The sequence below is a fragment of the Maniola jurtina genome, chromosome Z, assembly GCF_905333055.1.
Source record: "Maniola jurtina chromosome Z, ilManJurt1.1, whole genome shotgun sequence".
Taxonomy (NCBI): Eukaryota; Metazoa; Arthropoda; class Insecta; order Lepidoptera; family Nymphalidae; genus Maniola; species Maniola jurtina.
Window position 1 is genome coordinate 8352826 of NC_060058.1, and position 13740 is coordinate 8366565.

The window sequence follows — 13740 nt, forward strand, 5'->3', positions numbered from 1 at the left end:
GTCATTTGTTAAATAAAAATATTAACTTTAGACTACTTCAGTTTCAGCTTGATTGACAATTGCATAATCAAGATATATGGGCTTGAATCCATGTAAGGTTATGTTAGAGAATATGTTTTTTACAAGGAACAACAAGCATAATTCGCTATAACCTGCTAACAGAACCCCTCTACTACTACTACTACTACTACTACTACTACTAGAGAAGCAGAAAAAGCAAGCAAAGTAACGCCTAATCGAAAAATATTTTTTTGCAATTATCAATCAAGTATGTATCTATCTAATAATTTAGACGTTTATTAAACTATTTAGGTAGGTTCCCATTAAATAAAATATTCAATAATAATTAGGTTTATGATTCCTATGAAAAGTATAAATTATCTCTGAAGGAGATAGTCACATTTGTATTGAAAGAAAAGGGTAACACCCCGCATTAAGATACCTATTCATATCTTATAAGAGTTTCATATAAGACTCATCTTTAGCCATAAAAATACTAAAATAATCTAAAAAGTGTCAATTCTAACAAAATATACCAAATATTTTCTACCATCGATGTTTTCTACCTACTAAATACCTGAAAACCCACCAAAAAAGAAGAAGTCTACTAAATCCAAGCCTGTCGCGAGATACGTAATCACCCCGCCGGTCACCGCTGCTGCAACCGTTATTTGTTACATTGACATTTCTATTTTGACACTGACATTTGTTTGCTGACTAACCATAGACTGACTCATTGCTTTTTTAGTCGTTCCATTTCACGAAATGCATAATCTCAACAAACATTTCCAAAATTACTTTTTTTATATTTAGCAACTGTAAATCCAAATTATTGTTTGTGATTTTGGTTTATCATAAAATAAAGGATTTTCCCATTTTTTTTTCTGTAACGAGATGGCCCCCAAATCTGGTCGGTCTCCTTTGGTATGTAAGCTAGGAATTGCATTCAAAGAATAGGAAAATTAGGAAATTGGAAATTTTCCCCCTCCATCCCTTCGTATGGAGGAAGCATATCTGTAAAGTCTGTCCCTAGAATCCTTTAATTTTCAGGATAAGATGTCCTGAGCAGACTTATCAAACGTCGTCGGTACATTTCAGCGCCTTCGCCACTAGGCCACTGTTCATTTACTGCCCAGTACCAAAATTACTATCTACATAGGCGTTGGGAAAGTGAATGAAACGGCAAACAAGTTGATTTATTAAAGGTATATTTAGAAACAATTTTATTAGGAAACTAAATCGTTAAGGTATTTATGAACTGCTTATAGTAAGTCTTTAACGTATATTTACTACAAATGTAAGATTTGTAAATTTAGAACAATTTCAATTGTATATAACCCATATCCATCTCCAAGATGCAAGCGACCTCTGTACCTTTCATAAAATCAGTTAAACAGACGAGCCATGAAAAGGTAACTTTTTTTGTATTTATAATAATGGGCATTGAATTTGGATATAGTAGCTAGGTGCGTCGGTCTAGACGCGTGGACGGGCGGGAAATCACATTGGGTATCTGTCTAGTCTATATACCGCATGTCTAACTTAACTACATATATAAGCATTGTTTCACACAAGGGACTTTACAATGTGACAATGTGCGGTGTCTTCTTTGATAATAATTTAAACAGCAAACCAAGTGGTACGCGCACGAAAAGCAAGGATTAGTTCGCTCTGCGACCCGTCAAGCATTCCCAATGTTATGTTTACTCGAGATCTACTGTATCCATCCCGTGTTTCGATCTACCGTAAGACATTCTTCCGATTCTTATATTTTCATTAAAGTTCCCACGGCGTCGTAAATACTCATCATCCAATATAAATGCAAAAGTAACTCTATAATATGTTCGACGGCCTGTTTGTGGCGGCCCTTTCACAGCTCAAAAGCTCGCATCCTGGCTATGAACATAAGGTCATTTTTTATCTCATAAAATAAAAGATTCCCAAGAGACCCTAATGCACGCGGACGTCAGCAAGTAGATAATAGTTATAATATTAACAAGCTTGCTTAACTCGATTGCGGCTCACGCGATCAAGTAAGTACATAACTACTTCTGACACATTTGAGTGAGGGAATCATGGATAACAATCTAACAATCAGCAAGTAGTAGTTTTATAGCTATCCATGAAACCGGATTCCTTTTACAGAAAGAAGTTACTATAGTTTTCTTACATACAATCCCATTTATGAATGATACAGGTGTAATTCTGTAAAATATAATATAAATGAAGATCTTAGTTGATTAGATCTAGCATAGGAATGTATACCAATAGCATTATACAAATTTTACTTTATATTCTTAAACCTAATAATTATTCTTGGTTTAATTGCTGTAAACTAAGTAACAAATCCCCTAAACCATATTATTATGAAAAATCTCACCATTAACTCAGAGAATACTTATAATAATAGAAAATACACATATTTATATACTACTGCGTCCGCCCTAAGTGCTTGGCGGTGCGTATTATTGATATCATTGTAAATATATCCCGGAACTGACAACGGGGATAAGGGTGGTCGCACAAAGAAGCAGGTTTCCAGTAGCAACAGCTCGGTGCGGGTAATATAGCCTCATATCATACGTGTCTCTACGTAAGTGGGTAATAAATATACGATAACATAAGGCTATTATACCGGCACCGACCTGTCGGTACCGAAAACCTGCTTTTTTAAGCAGCACCTTAACACAGTATTCAATGAATTCAATGTTTTCAAATGCGCACCTAACCAATAACTTAGTTAACACAATTAACCAATGTTGTTAGCATGTTTTTTAATCTTTTTAATCCTCGACTTTGTATATGTTAAAAAATTGAACGTAATCCTAAATTACCGTAGAGTCTCCTAACTTCAACTTATATGCCTAACATCGGCTAAAATTTAAAAAGTTCAATATTTTTTTTTCCTTTTATGGAAACACTAATTGTAGTGATTTGGGAAGTATACATATTTAATCATGGCAACTTTGCAATGTCATTTGTCAAAATATTGGTGGCCATTTTGTCACAATCGTGAGTAACTTCGGTTCACGCACACGCTTCTTTTTTACCGACCCCGAAAATTTGTGTCATTACTCAATACTGCTTGGAGGTAAGTTTTTTAAATCTTTACTACTATCTTTACTACAGAAATATTAGGGCAGACAATGTTAGGATACAATCTGTAATGTGATGTTTTTCTAACTTCGTCTGCCCTTAGGGTCGTCAAAATTATAATAAGAACTTTTTTTTTTTTACTTATATGAAAAAGTACCTGGTCTGTATTTTTTCTTACTCTATACCCTCTATACCTATTTAAAACTGTTATGTATCTGAATAATTACCAAAACGTACATAAGTATTTTGTATAAATAACTATGTATTTCCTACATAACAAAATGTAAAGTAAGTTGATAAAAGAGTTGATTTCTGGCGCATCTAAGGTGTTTTAAATTAATGTTTGATAATAAAAGGTTTCTTTAAATATAAAGTTACTAGGTTTTGCCTGCGGCGCTGCCTGCGTGAATGTTGTTTTTTTTTATTGATTCCGCATGAACCATGGCTTTATCACGATAAAAAGTAGCCTGTGTATTAAGTCAGGGTATAATTTATTTCCATTTCTAATTTCAGCCAAATAGGATAAACAGTTGAGACTTGTGATGTAGGAGAACTCCTGAAGGAGTATATTTTATCCTGAAATCCACGGTTTCCGCGGGATTTATGATAAACCAAAATTCATGCGAGCGAAGCCGCGGGCAAAACCTAGAAATTTTATAAGAAAAAACTTTTATTAACAGACATGCGCCAACTAAAAGTGCTAGAAATGAACTCACTTTTTATACACTGGACAGCAAATAAACCGGGCCACCCGCTACCTTGAAAGTCTAATTCGATTTTCTCAAAAAGTAAAAAACTTACAACTATAAAAATTATACCTGCTGAAAGTGCATTTTATGATGATTAAAATGAATGGAAATTCATTAGGATTAATCAATTAATTAAGTGTTTATTAAGGGTTTTACAAAGAAGAGTCGTTTTCCAGCCATGTTAATCGTTAGTAATCATGAAATGAAAACAAAAATTAAAGCCAGAAACAAAAATTAAATTAAAAAAAGTTTTTGATCAGTATTCAGTATTCCCTCCCCTTGCTCGGCTAACTGCCAGCATCCTCGTATTCATCCACCTCACGAGCCTGACGATGAAATCTCGAGGAATTGCCTTCCAATACTCTTTAATTGCATCCAGCTATGGAAGCCTTGTTGGAGCAGTTATCCGGGCTCGAACCCGACTTTTCAGCTCATTCCATAAGTGTTCTATCGGATGTAAGTCCGGACTTCGAGCTGACCAGTCCATTGTACGAATGCCGACGCCCGATATCCAACTTCTGTTCTGCTACAGGCGCAGCATTGACGGTAGCCCACCGTGAAGCACGACTTGAGTTTACTCGAGAGCATAGGGACTGGACGTTAGGACAGTGGGGTAATGTACTCTTCACTGATGAGACCAGAGTGAGATGATCGACCTCAGAGAGAATATCGTTGCCCTGGAGAACGTTATTCTCAGTGTTGCATCGAGGAAACTTGCTTATGGAGAAGGATCTGTAATGATCTGGGGCGGCATCTCGTTAACCACACGTACAGCGTAAGTTTTCATCGAACCACGGGGTTGTACACGTGGATTGATGTCATTGATAAATTACTGAAATCCTCACTGACCATGTGGTACCTTACGCAGGATATATCGGGCAGTTTATGCATCATAATGCACGGCTTCATGTTACTCATGTGGTAGCCCAGTATGTACACGCCGTGGACATTCGTACAATGGACTGGTCAGCTCGAAACCCTGACTTGAATCCGATAGAACACTTATGGGATGAGCTGAAATGCCGGATTCGAGCCCGGATACCTGCTCCAAGTTTATTTGGTAAAATTTTAATAACACCATTGAATAAATTAAATTTAACATTCTTTTGGTATCCCGAGAAAATATAAATACAGTTTAACCCTACCTTAAACTTTTAGCACTAATTTAGGGGAGATAAATGCCATAATGTTGGTTTTGAAGAGATATTAACATTTTTTCAGTCAAAGGATGACCTTCCATGTTTTCCTTAAGGCCTCGATATTTGTCAGATTGAGTCATTGCAAAGAGGGCATCCCTGAGTTGCATGCATAAGGTTAAATGCTGAATCTTGTCTCGTACCACATCCTGGTATGTAGAAACAATAAAAACAATGAGTCAATACTAATAATAAATTAAATTTAACATTCTTTTGGTATCCCGAGAAAATATAAATACAGTTTAACCCTACCTTAAACTTTTTGCACTAATTTAGGGGAGATAAATGCCATAACGTTGGTTTTGAAGAGATATTAACATTTTTTTAATCAAAGGATGACCTTCCATGTTTTCCTTAAGGCCTCGATATTTGTCAGATTGAGTCATTGCAAAGAGGGCATCCCTGAGTTGCATGCATAAGGTTAAATGCTGAATCTTGTCTCGTACCACATCCTGGTATGTAGAAACAATAAAAACAATGAGTCAATACTAATAATAAATTAAATTTAACATTCTTTTGGTATCCCGAGAAAATATAAATACAGTTTAACCCTATCTTAAACTTTTTGCACTAATTTAGGGGAGATAAATGCCATAACGTTGGTTTTGAAGAGATATTAACATTTTTTCAGTCAAAGGATGACCTTCCATGTTTTCCTTAAGGCCTCGATATTTGTCAGATTGAGTCATTGCAAAGAGGGCATCCCTGAGTTGCATGCATAAGGTTAAATGCTGAATCTTGTCTCGTACCACATCCTGGTATGTAGAAACAATAAAAACAATGAGTCAATACTAATAATAAATTAAATTTAACATTCTTTTGGTATCCCGAGAAAATATAAATACAGTTTAACCCTACCTTAAACTTTTTTTGCACTAATTTAGGGGAGATAAATGCCATAACGTTGGTTTTGAAGAGATATTAACATTTTTTTAATCAAAGGATGACCTTCCATGTTTTCCTTAAGGCCTCGATATTTGTCAGATTGAGTCATTGCAAAGAGGGCATCCCTGAGTTGCATGCATAAGGTTAAATGCTGAATCTTGTCTCGTACCACATCCTGGTATGTAGAAACAATAAAAACAATGAGTCAATACTAATAATAAATTAAATTTAACATTCTTTTGGTATCCCGAGAAAATATAAATACAGTTTAACCCTACCTTAAACTTTTAGCACTAATTTAGGGGAGATAAATGCCATAATGTTGGTTTTGAAGAGATATTAACATTTTTTCAGTCAAAGGATGACCTTCCATGTTTTCCTTAAGGCCTCGATATTTGTCAGATTGAGTCATTGCAAAGAGGGCATCCCTGAGTTGCATGCATAAGGTTAAATGCTGAATCTTGTCTCGTACCACATCCTGGTATGTAGAAACAATAAAAACAATGAGTCAATACTAATAATAAATTAAATTTAACATTCTTTTGGTATCCCGAGAAAATATAAATACAGTTTAACCCTACCTTAAACTTTTTGCACTAATTTAGGGGAGATAAATGCCATAACGTTGGTTTTGAAGAGATATTAACATTTTTTTAATCAAAGGATGACCTTCCATGTTTTCCTTAAGGCCTCGATATTTGTCAGATTGAGTCATTGCAAAGAGGGCATCCCTGAGTTGCATGCATAAGGTTAAATGCTGAATCTTGTCTCGTACCACATCCTGGTATGTAGAAACAATAAAAACAATGAGTCAATACTAATAATAAATTAAATTTAACATTCTTTTGGTATCCCGAGAAAATATAAATACAGTTTAACCCTACCTTAAACTTTTTGCACTAATTTAGGGGAGATAAATGCCATAACGTTGGTTTTGAAGAGATATTAACATTTTTTTAATCAAAGGATGACCTTCCATGTTTTCCTTAAGGCCTCGATATTTGTCAGATTGAGTCATTGCAAAGAGGGCATCCCTGAGTTGCATGCATAAGGTTAAATGCTGAATCTTGTCTCGTACCACATCCTGGTATGTAGAAACAATAAAAACAATGAGTCAATACTAATAATAAATTAAATTTAACATTCTTTTGGTATCCCGAGAAAATATAAATACAGTTTAACCCTACCTTAAACTTTTTGCACTAATTTAGGGGAGATAAATGCCATAACGTTGGTTTTGAAGAGATATTAACATTTTTTTAATCAAAGGATGACCTTCCATGTTTTCCTTAAGGCCTCGATATTTGTCAGATTGAGTCATTGCAAAGAGGGCATCCCTGAGTTGCATGCATAAGGTTAAATGCTGAATCTTGTCTCGTACCACATCCTGGTATGTAGAAACAATAAAAACAATGAGTCAATACTAATAATAAATTAAATTTAACATTCTTTTGGTATCCCGAGAAAATATAAATACAGTTTAACCCTATCTTAAACTTTTTGCACTAATTTAGGGGAGATAAATGCCATAACGTTGGTTTTGAAGAGATATTAACATTTTTTCAGTCAAAGGATGACCTTCCATGTTTTCCTTAAGGCCTCGATATTTGTCAGATTGAGTCATTGCAAAGAGGGCATCCCTGAGTTGCATGCATAAGGTTAAATGCTGAATCTTGTCTCGTACCACATCCTGGTATGTAGAAACAATAAAAACAATGAGTCAATACTAATAATAAATTAAATTTAACATTCTTTTGGTATCCCGAGAAAATATAAATACAGTTTAACCCTACCTTAAACTTTTTTTGCACTAATTTAGGGGAGATAAATGCCATAACGTTGGTTTTGAAGAGATATTAACATTTTTTTAATCAAAGGATGACCTTCCATGTTTTCCTTAAGGCCTCGATATTTGTCAGATTGAGTCATTGCAAAGAGGGCATCCCTGAGTTGCATGCATAAGGTTAAATGCTGAATCTTGTCTCGTACCACATCCTGGTATGTAGAAACAATAAAAACAATGAGTCAATACTAATAATAAATTAAATTTAACATTCTTTTGGTATCCCGAGAAAATATAAATACAGTTTAACCCTACCTTAAACTTTTAGCACTAATTTAGGGGAGATAAATGCCATAATGTTGGTTTTGAAGAGATATTAACATTTTTTCAGTCAAAGGATGACCTTCCATGTTTTCCTTAAGGCCTCGATATTTGTCAGATTGAGTCATTGCAAAGAGGGCATCCCTGAGTTGCATGCATAAGGTTAAATGCTGAATCTTGTCTCGTACCACATCCTGGTATGTAGAAACAATAAAAACAATGAGTCAATACTAATAATAAATTAAATTTAACATTCTTTTGGTATCCCGAGAAAATATAAATACAGTTTAACCCTACCTTAAACTTTTTGCACTAATTTAGGGGAGATAAATGCCATAACGTTGGTTTTGAAGAGATATTAACATTTTTTTAATCAAAGGATGACCTTCCATGTTTTCCTTAAGGCCTCGATATTTGTCAGATTGAGTCATTGCAAAGAGGGCATCCCTGAGTTGCATGCATAAGGTTAAATGCTGAATCTTGTCTCGTACCACATCCTGGTATGTAGAAACAATAAAAACAATGAGTCAATACTAATAATAAATTAAATTTAACATTCTTTTGGTATCCCGAGAAAATATAAATACAGTTTAACCCTACCTTAAACTTTTTGCACTAATTTAGGGGAGATAAATGCCATAACGTTGGTTTTGAAGAGATATTAACATTTTTTTAATCAAAGGATGACCTTCCATGTTTTCCTTAAGGCCTCGATATTTGTCAGATTGAGTCATTGCAAAGAGGGCATCCCTGAGTTGCATGCATAAGGTTAAATGCTGAATCTTGTCTCGTACCACATCCTGGTATGTAGAAACAATAAAAACAATGAGTCAATACTAATAATAAATTAAATTTAACATTCTTTTGGTATCCCGAGAAAATATAAATACAGTTTAACCCTACCTTAAACTTTTTGCACTAATTTAGGGGAGATAAATGCCATAACGTTGGTTTTGAAGAGATATTAACATTTTTTTAATCAAAGGATGACCTTCCATGTTTTCCTTAAGGCCTCGATATTTGTCAGATTGAGTCATTGCAAAGAGGGCATCCCTGAGTTGCATGCATAAGGTTAAATGCTGAATCTTGTCTCGTACCACATCCTGGTATGTAGAAACAATAAAAACAATGAGTCAATACTAATAATAAATTAAATTTAACATTCTTTTGGTATCCCGAGAAAATATAAATACAGTTTAACCCTACCTTAAACTTTTTGCACTAATTTAGGGGAGATAAATGCCATAACGTTGGTTTTGAAGAGATATTAACATTTTTTTAATCAAAGGATGACCTTCCATGTTTTCCTTAAGGCCTCGATATTTGTCAGATTGAGTCATTGCAAAGAGGGCATCCCTGAGTTGCATGCATAAGGTTAAATGCTGAATCTTGTCTCGTACCACATCCTGGTATGTAGAAACAATAAAAACAATGAGTCAATACTAATAATAAATTAAATTTAACATTCTTTTGGTATCCCGAGAAAATATAAATACAGTTTAACCCTACCTTAAACTTTTTGCACTAATTTAGGGGAGATAAATGCCATAACGTTGGTTTTGAAGAGATATTAACATTTTTTTAATCAAAGGATGACCTTCCATGTTTTCCTTAAGGCCTCGATATTTGTCAGATTGAGTCATTGCAAAGAGGGCATCCCTGAGTTGCATGCATAAGGTTAAATGCTGAATCTTGTCTCGTACCACATCCTGGTATGTAGAAACAATAAAAACAATGAGTCAATACTAATAATAAATTAAATTTAACATTCTTTTGGTATCCCGAGAAAATATAAATACAGTTTAACCCTACCTTAAACTTTTTGCACTAATTTAGGGGAGATAAATGCCATAACGTTGGTTTTGAAGAGATATTAACATTTTTTTAATCAAAGGATGACCTTCCATGTTTTCCTTAAGGCCTCGATATTTGTCAGATTGAGTCATTGCAAAGAGGGCATCCCTGAGTTGCATGCATAAGGTTAAATGCTGAATCTTGTCTCGTACCACATCCTGGTATGTAGAAACAATAAAAACAATGAGTCAATACTAATAATAAATTAAATTTAACATTCTTGTGGTATCCCGAGAAAATATAAATACAGTTTAACCCTACCTTAAACTTTTTGCACTAATTTAGGGGAGATAAATGCCATAACGTTGGTTTTGAAGAGATATTAACATTTTTTTAATCAAAGGATGACCTTCCATGTTTTCCTTAAGGCCTCGATATTTGTCAGATTGAGTCATTGCAAAGAGGGCATCCCTGAGTTGCATGCATAAGGTTAAATGCTGAATCTTGTCTCGTACCACATCCTGGTATGTAGAAACAATAAAAACAATGAGTCAATACTAATAATAAATTAAATTTAACATTCTTTTGGTATCCCGAGAAAATATAAATACAGTTTAACCCTACCTTAAACTTTTTGCACTAATTTAGGGGAGATAAATGCCATAACGTTGGTTTTGAAGAGATATTAACATTTTTTTAATCAAAGGATGACCTTCCATGTTTTCCTTAAGGCCTCGATATTTGTCAGATTGAGTCATTGCAAAGAGGGCATCCCTGAGTTGCATGCATAGGGTTAAATGCTGAATCTTGTTTTGTACCACATCCTGGTATCTAGAAACATTGAACAGTTATTATTAGTATTGACTCTCTCTGCCTCCTATTTTCTCATGCTACTAAATGCCTCAGGCTCCATTGGATTGGATAGGGTTTCTGGAGTTAGTAATGCAGTGCGCTCCCATAGCTCCATCCGTAAAGGATTCGATCCGTAAGGTCCGTTACGAACAAGGTTCGACGTTTACCTACAGAGTAAAGTGGAGTGGAGTAAAGCAAAGCGTTTTTTTTGACAGCATCTTAAGCTCAGCTTTATTAATTGACATAATAATGATAAGGTAAAATCAGTTTAATGAAACAAGACACATTTGAGACCAAAGGCCGAGGTATCCGCCGCCGTTATGCCAAACTCATCACACATTAAGCTTCCTCAATTCCCACGCTTGTATAAGGCCGCGCTCTCACAAAAATCAAAAATTTTATGATTTCAAGCGCTAAATTTACCATTATAGGAAAAAAAATTCACATCATTGAATACATGTTTAAAATAAACCAATTTTTCGTATTGACATTTAATGTATCATATTTAAAAAGACTATTTTGTTTATTGCGTGGCTGCTTATTGCAATTTGGAGTGATGTTTATTATTATTTTTATGTTAGATCAAATTAATGGATTGTTATCAAAACTACATAAAAAGATTCGTTAAAGAACATAGTTTATTTTCGCATAAATTTTTGAATGAAGTTATGCTTTATTCAATACAAAAAATTGTGTTAAACTAGACATATAATTTGCAAAAATTGGCAACAGTTCTTTTTTTTACTCATTATTGTGATTAAAAATCCATATTTTAGTTCATTATGTGTCAATGAGACTATATTTTAATACTTAAATATATTTTTCCAGTAAATCAGATGATTTCTAAGAACAGATTTAGGGGTTCAAAATTGAGTCTGTTACTGTTTTCATTAAAACTAGGCGCGGGAGATTGATCACTACAAAATAAATAAAATAGTTTTCGCAAAAATATTACATTAACTGTCAATGCTTGTCAATACGAAAGATTGAGAAGAATTTTAAACATGTATTCAATTATGTGGAAGTCTTTCCTATGATGGTTAATTTGAAGCTCGAAAACTTTCTGCTGTCAGTTCCACGTCAAACCATACGACGCCAGCGACGCCATATTGAAAATCTAACATAATAATAATGAAGAAAACATATTTTTATACTGCTAAAATATCTGTTTTAACTCAATCATTTTATTTCTCAAGGCTTCCAGAGCTGCGAATCGCAATTAAAGAGCGGAATGCAATCCTCGAGATTTCATCGTCAGGCTCGTGAGGTGGATGAATACAAGGATGCTGGCAGTTATCCGAGCAAGGGGAAGGAATACTGAATACTGACCAAAAACTTTTTTTTAATTTTATTTTTGTTTCTGGCTTTAATTTTTGTTTTCATTTCATGATTACTAACGATTAACATGGCTGGAAAACGACTCTTCTTTCTAAAATCCTTAATAAACACTTAATTAATTGATTAATTTGCACTTTCTGCAGGTATAATTTTGATAGTTGTAAGTTTTATACTTTTTGAGAAAATCGAATCAGACTGCCAAGGTAGCAGGTGGCCCGGTTTATTTGCTGTCCAGTGTATTTGAAGAAAATTAACTATTACAAAATATACTACTATAAATTTATATTTGCAATAGTCGATTATATTAATTTTATTTACAGGTAATCCAAAAACTCTAGACATGAATCGAGAATTCGTAAAAAAAGAAAAAACGATCATATACAGTTGCTCACAGCCAAGACATGTTGGATTTAGCATTAGAATGCCTAAGAAAAAGACAGTTTTACGATTACTACGATTAAAGTGTTTAATTCATTCATCATATTTCATTTTTATTTACGATACCTTTGTGCCACCCCTGAATTTAAGAACGATTTTGGACAAAGTACGCCCTAATTTCGTCTACCTAAATAAAAGTATAAAATATATAAAATTAAAAGGCATTAAGATAGTGTATTTGGACTTTTGAATAATTTTATCTTATTTATATTTTTTTGATAAAATTGGCATTATGTTTAAAATTAATTTCCTATGCATAGATGAAGTTTGGAATTTCACCTTAACTTCGTCTATTTTTTTAACGGTCATTAGCTTGCCTAAACTATAAACAGTAGGTACACTTTCATACACACATAAAAAGAACTATTACCATTGGACGATGTTTGTCAGACAGAAACAGATTTTTTTAGATCCGATTGGCGGAAAATTTGAAAAAACGGTCAAAAGCAGACGAAGTTAGGGAACTCTACGGTATAATAATACTTATTAATATAATTCGTGTTGACCTACTTATGAATACTATAACTAGCATTATATAGATGAAAAGTTAGTAGCTATAGGTAAAGCCGTATAACTGAGTACAATCCTGCGGTAGTGGAGCGGTGCGGGAAGGGTGACAGTTGACGAAACACTGAACTCTCGCGTCACGTCATCACACCCTCCCGCACCGCTGCACTACCGCAAGAACCTACTTAGTTATGCGTTATGCCTGTATTAATTACGTACTTGTCCATATTTGGACGACGCATGTTACGGTATTTTTAATGAGAATCATCAGTTAGGCAGTGAACGTATTTATACTAAAGAGGTATTTTGGATTATTTGTCATGGTGTAATATGAAAGAACTCAGGCTGGCGTAATAATGGCGTGATAGTATGGGAGCGAAAGAGGCTAGGGATTTACTCGAGCGTCGAGGGGATCTATTGGATTGTGAAGATTAGATACTAAAAAGAAAAAAGGTTATATGCCCTTTCTCTGGTGGGGAGAGCATGTACAGGTTTTCAAAGATATTAAACAAATAGCCACCAAGAAATACTCGAGCACTTCAGATATGAATGGTGTATGCGCCCCACGTGTTTCTGATTACGGAAAAATATTAATCTGCCGATTTGCATGGTGGGGGTGGCTGTACGAAGGGCGCTCCATCTTAGGCTGCATCATCACTTGCCACCAGGTCTGATTGCAGCCAAGCACTAGTCTTTAATTTGAAAAAAGAAAGAAAAAGAAAATAGAACCAAAAATATTTATCGAGCCCTGTATCTGATGTAAGTGAACCCTCATGTAGCT

The 13740-nt window shown here is 34.3% G+C and overlaps 1 long non-coding RNA gene across 1 annotated transcript; it reads left to right on the plus strand.

The window, feature by feature from the left end:
• Positions 1–1197: 1197 nt before the first annotated feature.
• Positions 1198–12493, plus strand: LOC123880209. The gene is made up of 2 exons (XR_006799183.1): positions 1198–3091; positions 12335–12493. It is a non-coding gene; the product is annotated as an uncharacterized LOC123880209 (long non-coding RNA).
• The last annotated feature ends 1247 nt before the right edge of the window (positions 12494–13740 follow it).